Raw genomic sequence first — 8,987 nt, 5'->3', positions numbered from 1 at the left:
GCCAGTTTGCAGCAGCTGAGGATGTGACACAACACTTTTCACTCCCTGTGAATGTTGACAAAGTTATGCAAAATTCAATAAAATGAATTTGAAAACTGACTGGTTTTGAACTATATCCTGTTTTTGGAATTTATTTTAAAACTATAGAAGAATTTGAGGTCTAACATCCTGCTGGGATAATGCCATTGATGGCACTGGTATTTACATGAGCCTATAAAATTGGCTTTTTAATCTTTTCTTGTCCTGACCTTGCGCTTAAGGTATTACAAGGGTGGGTGATAAACAAGCAAATAAATTCTTATGGCCAACAAGCAAGGGATCATCACTGCCACACTGCTTCTGAGCTTGAGTATTATCTCAGGCAATCAAAACTTTAAAGGGAAAAAAGTCAGCTGCAGCAAAACCACCGGCTGTGAAAGCGGCGTGTGTCCTTGCGTCCATATGGCCGCAGCATGCTGAGAGGGGAAATGCCTGTAGCCACTGACACCAGCCCACAAGGGGCCAATTCTCCCGGCACAGCACTGAATTAGCAGGAAAGAAATGTGTCCTGCACAGCTCAGTACTGTTACCTTCATAAATGGAAAATCCTCGCCTGGAGAGACAAGTTAATCCTGTAGGACTTGTGTGGGAGACCTCCCCTAGCACAGCGCAGGCTGGAGGAGCTACCGTCCCCGTCCTTCCCAGGTCCCATGGCCACTCCTTCTTCTAAAGCTGAGATGCTTTTGCTGCGATGCTCCTAGAGATGCTTTCTTCGCTCAGGCAGACACCCTTATAAACAAGAAGTCGAACCCAGCAAACCTAGCTGAACCTTGCCATTAAATCACATTCAGGAATTCAGTGACAATGACCTTATGCCATTTCTTTAACCACCTGTAGGTGAACACAGTCTCCCAAGTACCCACAATTTTGAATCCTTCTACTGGCAGCAAAGCTAACGGTAAATATAGCAAACATTCTGGGATAGTGACAGCCTAGGACACAGGCACTGGCCAAACACCACAAATCATCCTTCTCCTACTGTCCCACCAGCCTGGTCTGCCTCCTGCAGCCTCACAGCACCAGGGGAATTCCCGTTTTAGCGACAAAGTTAACTGGAGGTCTGAAGAGGTTTAGTACAATAGGCAAGATAACATTTAAAAGTCCAAGAGAAATAAAACCTGGGAGTCCTGCCTTCCCACTGTCAATGTAAAAGGCATGTCTGTTGTAAAGACTCTTCATTTATACTTCTTCAGCATCCTCATATGCCTGCAAAGCAATCCTAAGAAACCGATAAAAAACAATACACAAAATTCATCATCAATTGTGTTTTCATTTGTTAGGAACATCAGTGGTCTTCCCCTAACCTAGGAAAGGGTGGCAAGCCCTGACTTTCTGTCTGTGCGCTAACCAGAAGCAAACGTGTATATATATATATAAATACACACACACGCATCTATATATACATACACACACTACTTATGCAGAAGGAAACCTCTAATACTTTGTCTTATCAAGCATCCCTAGTGACTTTTATTACAACACTGCAAGTTTCCTAATGCTTTACATCCTCAGATCCTAAAGGGAACTATTAAAGAGCCGACGTGTGAGCCAGCATCCATTTGTGGATGAAGAATGCTAACGGCCCGCACTGCCACAGCGGGGGGGGCGGCAGGTCCTGAACGACCTCCAGACAATCAGGAGGTAGTTCAAAACACTGCTGCAGGGCTGTTAATCCCATCTCAGCCTGCAGTAAAAGCTCCCTGTGCCATTTTGCAATGCTGCAAATGTTCTCCCTCCTTAAAGCAGCAATTTCTTCTCCTCTCTGTTTTCTTGTACTGCATTTAATATCAGTGCCAAAGCTCCTTCTCCAAAAGCTCTCAGACACAGCCACAATACTTGCCAGATGTCTGGGGAGCCACTGAATTAATACAATGAATACACAGAAAAAGTCCTGTCTTTTTAAAATAATATTTAATTTCCTCAGAACTTCATTCCCCCCACAAGGAACAATTGTCAGCTACATGATATCTCAGCTGGACGAAACCCATACAGCTGGGACAAAACTGCTGGGCACATGAGCTTTCTGTGCAGAACCACAACACCAAGGGGCAGGAAGATGCAGGATCCAGTGGTCCGAGGCGGCTGCTCGATCCATGGGTTTTCATTTCACAGTTATGTACGATCGCCTCCACTCCGGAGTTTGAATCCGCAGCCAGCAGATGCTTATTTAACTCATGGCAAGATCTTGGCAGGCAGTCTGACATTTTCAGAAGATAACTGCAGTTAATAGCACAGATCTACTTAATCACTTCAGTCAGGACAGAATGACCCAGTGTCGTCTTCTGATCTGATTTATGAAATGATGGCATCAAATAGGATAGAGTAACCGTCTGCTACAGCATCGATGACATGATGTTCCTGCAGTGCTTGCACACATGGTTTTGGGGAGAGGCAGAAGGAGAGCTAATGAAGCTGCAGAGACAGGGCGTCACATCTTCTTCAAGGACCCCAGCCTGGCACTTTAGCATCCCAAAAAACAATACTTGGAACACATTTTTTTCCACAAGGCAAAATTTGGGCTTGGAAACTTGCATCACCCTCTAAGGGAGGGCCTGGAGGCAAAAATAAACAAGTAAAAGGAGAGATGCAGTCATTATTTCCAGTCCCTCCTTCCTTTTAATTCTCCTTAGCTACTGTCCCCTCTCTCCAGAGCGGCCACCACCCCCGTTGGGCTCAGCACACCATCGCTCCACTGACAGCTAGTTAATAAACAGGGTTGGCTCCTTACTGCGGTCCCTCCATGGTCACCTTCAGGCCTGCTCCTTCAAAGCAGTGACCTCAGTTCTTCCACAGGCTCTAGATCCTTTTCCCAGGCGATGCATAAGTCCAGTCCCCAAATATCTGCTAGACCAGTGGTTCGCAGCTTGTAAGGTATGGACCAAAGAGTGATGGGCTGCAAGGAACTGGAAATGGGTCCATGAAATGAATCAAGGAAAAACAAACTAACCAAAAAAGGGCTTTTCATGTATCAACAGGTATTTGACGTTATCTGTGGAGATGACTGGTGTCTGGTCAATTGGCAGACAAAGCTCATGATTAATTTTTAGTTGTCACTGTTTCTCATTTTAAAAGTTTGTAATCACAGCTTTGCACAAGAGTACAGTTCTGGTGATTTCACTCACCTCTCAGCAGTCAGAAACTGATGCAAAAGAAGCTGGTCTGCAGATTTTTCTCAAAAAAACTCTATGGTCCTAACATCACTGGTATACTGACTTCAGGCTATCTGGTGCTTCCAAAGTAGAAAAAAGAAAATGGGAAATGTCAGGATATGTTTGCACCAGAGTTTTGTGATGTCTTTGGTCTTGCAGATACCTCACAACTCAAGCATCCGTGCTATGATTATATACAATATACCTGTGCTGGTTCAAGTGTGGCCCTTCAGAAAACGGCAGCATTAAAAAACAGGATTGATCTGACACAACTTGAATTATCTAAGAAATAAACATGGCCACCTAGGTTCTCCCTGTAGCCACAGGGAGAGAGAGAGACACTTTCAGAAAGACATTGATCTTGTCTGTCTAACGATGTTAGGACAGGATGAGTCAAGCTGGAGACACAATTGTCTTTTTTCACTCTCTATCAAGAGAAGTTAGGTGGGACTCTTGCTTCAGCATCATTCAAGGTAGGTCTGACTAGCCCAAGACAAAAAGACTTGCCAGAAATAAAGGTGCTTGGCAGAGCCCCTTACCTTCTAGACCCTTTTATCTTCCTGTCTTTAACAACTAATTCCTTCCGGCATATACTGCAGGGTGCCAACTCATGGATCTCTGCCTGTCCAAGAGCATGAGGAGTACGGGGCGTGCTCCTGCCTCGGCCAGCCTGCCTCCTCCTGTCACACCACCCCGTTGCCCACCGACACCAGGGGAAAAAGCCCCATTAATTTCAATTGCATCAGCCCTTTTGTCTGCAACAGCCAAGCAGTGAGACACAAGGACTAGGAATGCAACCCATCCTTCCAGCACACCATTTTGCAGAGCATTGCCTGACACATGGCTTTAAAAAAAAAAAAACAAAAACAAAACAACCAAAAACCAGATAACTCTTACTGGATTTTTCTGAAATAATCAATGTATTATTTCTAACTACACTCATGAATTCAAAGACCACAATCACCAGGAGATGATCTAAACGAAGTTCTGAATAACAAGGGTCATGTCATGTCAACTGCCAACTATTCGTGAAATGAAAGACAGAGGTGAAAAACGGTTTTCATCCCAGTCAAAATAACACCTTAAAAACAGGAATGACCTTTTTGTGTTCTTGTTGCTGAATCTTCAGGTTTTGTATCATGGAAAACCACGTGATAAGGTCCCTGCACAAGATGCCAGGCATTTCCAGGCAAACCGTACAGACCGCAGTATCATTAATTTAATCTTCCACTACTCGACTCTTCTCCTGACTGAAAAATCAATGCTAATAAGGAGCTTTGGGAAAAGACTGTGTTGATGCCTCATCTTGTATGGACTAATTTTAAACTGCTATCAAATGACTAAGTGGCTTTAAAGAACCTATAAACCCAACAGAGAGATTTTTAAATGTCTCTTTCCCAAACGGTGCTCTCTGCTGATGAAGACATCTAAATGCATGAGGACGGGCTTATGTGCTACCTCAGCTTCTCTGTCAGGAACGGTGCGGACGGAGGCCAAAGTCTCGTACTTCAACCTCATCAGCCCCTACGCTTGCGTGCAGGAAAGCACCCGGCAATGCATCCGACAAAGAGCAATTTCAAATAGTCGGAGACACTAATAGGATCTGAATCAGCTGTAGCTGAAGGAAAAGAGCATGATACTATTTGCTCATTTGGATAAATTGCCTGCTAGAGCAAAACCAAAACCTGAAGAACAAGTGTGATTTTAAGCAATAGTTAAGATGGGATAAGAACAACACCCTGCATAGTCTCAGCTTCACTCTTGAGCATCCCCTCCAGCGCTGACCTGAGGTGTCTGCCTTCACCTTCAAGGTCTTTGGGGAGGCAGCCCAGCAGGTCACAAGGCATCCAGGAGATCATTCCTCACCTCTGGGAGCTGTAAGACTCGACTTTTCTGAGTCACGCAGCATTTTCCCACTTTTTGGCAAACTTCCCATCAAAATTTGCTACATGGCCACATTGCCTTACTTTAAATCATGCCACAATACCTATTTCACCTGGGGACCACTAAGTCATGTCCAGAAGAAATCAGCTAGGTGAATTAGGATATTGTCTTTTTTGAAAAAGTTCATTTTATGACTAGTTGGTTCTTCCAGTTCATTTGTCTCTTCCATTCCATGTTGCATCCCAGTGTGTAACCACTAATCATGTTGATCTGATCACTAAAGCAGCAACTCTCTTATTTCTTTCTACAGCTCCTAGCACTATGAAGGCTCAATCTTTACATCAAATGTCCTGAGGTACTTTGATTTGTACTTAAATACAAATAAACACACCAATAATGTTAGTGGATTTTTAGAAAGATGCTTTGCTTTCTGAAGATACACCCATCAACATTGGAAAGCACCTATGAATTTTTGTAACAAATGCAAGGCCTCCTCTGTAGTGAATGGATTATTTACTGAGTATTCACTGAACTTTCAAAGTCAGATTAAATTTGTTTTCCCTTCTATTCAGCAGCTTTGACCATGGAGGGAGATATAGGAAAGGATGGATCCAAGATTAAATATTCACTCAGCCTGAGGAGAAGCTGTCTCCCTCTTACAAGAGAGCCCCTCAACTGCCAATTTCACAATTCCCAGCTGAACACAATAATGCATTTATAATAATGCCTGCTATTAATACAAATGAGGGAAAAAAAAAAAAAAAAAAAAGAGCCAGGCTTTGGAATGCAGCAGAGTATTTATCCCAGCTAAACATCACTGTCTTATCACCGCGACAGCAGTGAGAAGGAAACCAAACTCCACAACATCAAACCAGCTTTTAACACTGAGATCCATCCTGATAATATCACGACAGATAGTTTATCAGCAAGATCTCATCCATCACTACTTCCAAACAGGGAGTCTGTGCTGAGGTTATCATCCCACCAGAACCCTGTTTCATTTCCCCAGTGCCTTGCTTTCATCCAAGTAACAGCATGCCTGGCAGAGAGACCAGTCCGGACCCCACAAGGCTAATCCCAGAGAGACCAAGGTGTCTCAGAAAAGCTCTGTGCTCTAAGGAGTTGCCAGCTAGAGTTTTTCTTTTGCACGGGACTCACCATCACTTCATACCTTCACCCTTACATGAGGCGGCTCTCAGATACCTGTTATGCAGGGTCACAGCCTATGGCTCACAGGGAAAACAGACATGGCCATGGGCTTTTTTGGTACTGTGTATCAGCGCTAGCATGACATTCGGCTACTCAGTTACCAGAAAAGCAACTGCTGGATGGATGCATGCAGATAAGTCCCACATCCCCAGACACACCAGACAGATCCAGCCTGCTGTGCATCTCCACGATGCTGACCTCTGCATCTGACTGCATCACCTCTATGCCAAATGTGGCTAAGTCACCCACCAGGGCCACATCTGCCTCCCAGCTGGCATGACTTACCTGCCTCAGACGCTCAAGTTCCCCACTGTGCTGTACCCAGGCTCTCCAAAGTCTCACATCTTGAATATCTCTGTGCCCGAGTCATCAGCGGTCCTCTTCTCTGCTCCCCGCGGGGCAATACTTGCAGCTCTGCCCTCAAGACCTTCCCTTAGTGCATGAAAAGGAGAGGGAAGGCAACAGGGAAGGGGCTGGTCCAGCCGCAGTCTTGGACCCCCATACCCGAGATGGCTCTGAGCGAGCAGCACATTGCGGCTCCGGTCAGGAGGGGCCTGGTCCGTGAAACACGCTTCGGGATTGCCGTCAGCATAGTTACCAGGGAGGAAAACGATCCCAAAATGTGGTGTCAAAGCCTGTGGTTGTGCTTTTTTGCTCCTGCTACAGTAAGTTACATGAAATGGAAAAACTATATATAGGAAAACTTTGTTGCTTTCCGGTAATTTCCCCAAACTCTTACCATTCTTTATTTGGTCATTCTACATATCACTGCTCTCACTCATCCTTAGATCATCAGGCAGCAGGAAAATAGGATGAAGCTGAAAGATAACAAAACCTTGGCAAGCCTCCAACCATGATTAGACATTTCAATGAGTAACGAGCGTGACCAGAGTTACAGCAGTAAATATTTAAAGTTATTTTTGAAACGAAGTCTCAGGAAAGATGTAAACTCTCATGATTCGAGGCATTAGCTAACCTCTAATTGCAGAGGGAAGGGGAAGAATGGAAACTTTTCTGAGATAAGGGATAACCTAACTGCTTGTTGCAGGGTTTCTTGGAACACCCTCGGTCTGCCCCATTCTGGTCATTGTCAAAATCCCGGGCTAGAAGGCTCACAGGTCTGAGCGAGCTTAGCAGCTCCTAAATTCCTAGAAAACAAATTGTAACTTATACTTTGCTTGCTACAAACGTTTGATTTTCTACACAAATTATAGAAATATATTGTTATATAAAATCAGATGTTTTGTTGCAGGCCAACCATTACCATAGCTACCTTTTTTTTTCCCCCCAGGAGTTGCAACTAATAGTTTGTCCATTACAAACATCTGTTTTTTATTTATATAACATATATGTTATACATATATGTATACATACAGAAATTAGATGCTGCAAACTATTTGTTAAAGAGCTTTTCTAGTGTATGAGAAAGCTAGAATGACAAAAGAGTTTCCCAGCACAGGAGACCTGAGCTCAAACACCTTTACAGATAAACTGTATAAAGAAAATAAGTAGAGACCATAGTACCTATTGATTTACAATGTGAACTGTTCAATTCACTGAAACTTTGATTATTATATACAGGCTGCTTTACTTCTCTTTCCTCCACATAGTTTTGGATCCATTCATTGTTTTTTTCTAATTTTTTGGGAAACTTATTTTCACCACCCATTTTGTAATGGCCAAAGCAATCAGTCTCCAACCTCGACTGAGTCCTTTAATCCAAATGTCTCACGATATACGTAGCTACACGTACCCAGGTTACCATCCCTTCTGCTTTCCCTCTGCCAAGGCAGGAACGCGTGGAGTGGTTTGTTGTGGAAGCAGCTGGCTTTGGGCAAGTCTTATACAAAGAAGGGCCAAAAGATGCTGCTTACAGCCAGGAAGGTTGATGGTGGTCCTCAAATCAACAACCACAACACAGGAACGTTTCACCTCCTGCCCAAATCTGTTTTCTTTTGCTGTAGCAGGTCACCAAAGGAATTTAGTGGTCAACCTCAAACGTCTGTCCCCAATACCTAGTGATTTTTTGAATGTTATGGGCTTGGGCCCACCCATCCCCTGGAGAAGGTGTAAGATAAGGAATGCCATGGGAAAGTGGTAAACGGGGCAGGAGCCAGCAGAGATGTGCTGGGGCAGCCGGTGCTGGCCCAGTGACACGCAGCAGTGCTTTGTACCAGTGAGAGCCACCCACGTGCTGCAGGCCGTGCCAGATTTACCCTACAGCCATGGCCTCACCACGGGTGAGTCTGTTCTGTCTGCAAGGAGCAGAAATACCTCAGCCATCCAGGTCAGCTAGCACTGATACAGGGAGCAGACGAGCCTCAGCAGAGACGCCCTGTCAATGCTCCTTTTGGGGCCCTGATGAGCACGGCTGAACTGGAGGAGAACAGAGGTGAACAGGTTTTTCTGGGATCTGCCAAGCTGGTGGAGTCGATCAAAGCATGGAAAGCACAAGCACTCCAAGCCAGACCAGTCAGTGCTGTGACCAACAGACGAGGGGATGCAATGGCAGCACCAGCTAACATTGACGATGGCACCATGAAGTGCCACTATTTCCAAACCAGCAGCATCAGCCAGCTGGGGCCGTGCACATCCACCCACGAGCCGGCACGCTGGGAGCAATGGCCTGTCTTTGGTACAGACCACGCAACGCGATTTGCAGTCACCGCAGTGCCTGCACAGGGACTGATCCCGCTTAACGAGTCT

The sequence above is a fragment of the Platalea leucorodia genome, assembly GCF_965183815.1.
Source record: "Platalea leucorodia genome assembly, chromosome: 1".
NCBI lineage: Eukaryota > Metazoa > Chordata > Aves > Pelecaniformes > Threskiornithidae > Platalea > Platalea leucorodia.
The sequence above is the reverse complement of the archived record's forward strand: the minus strand, read 5'-3'. Positions refer to the sequence as shown.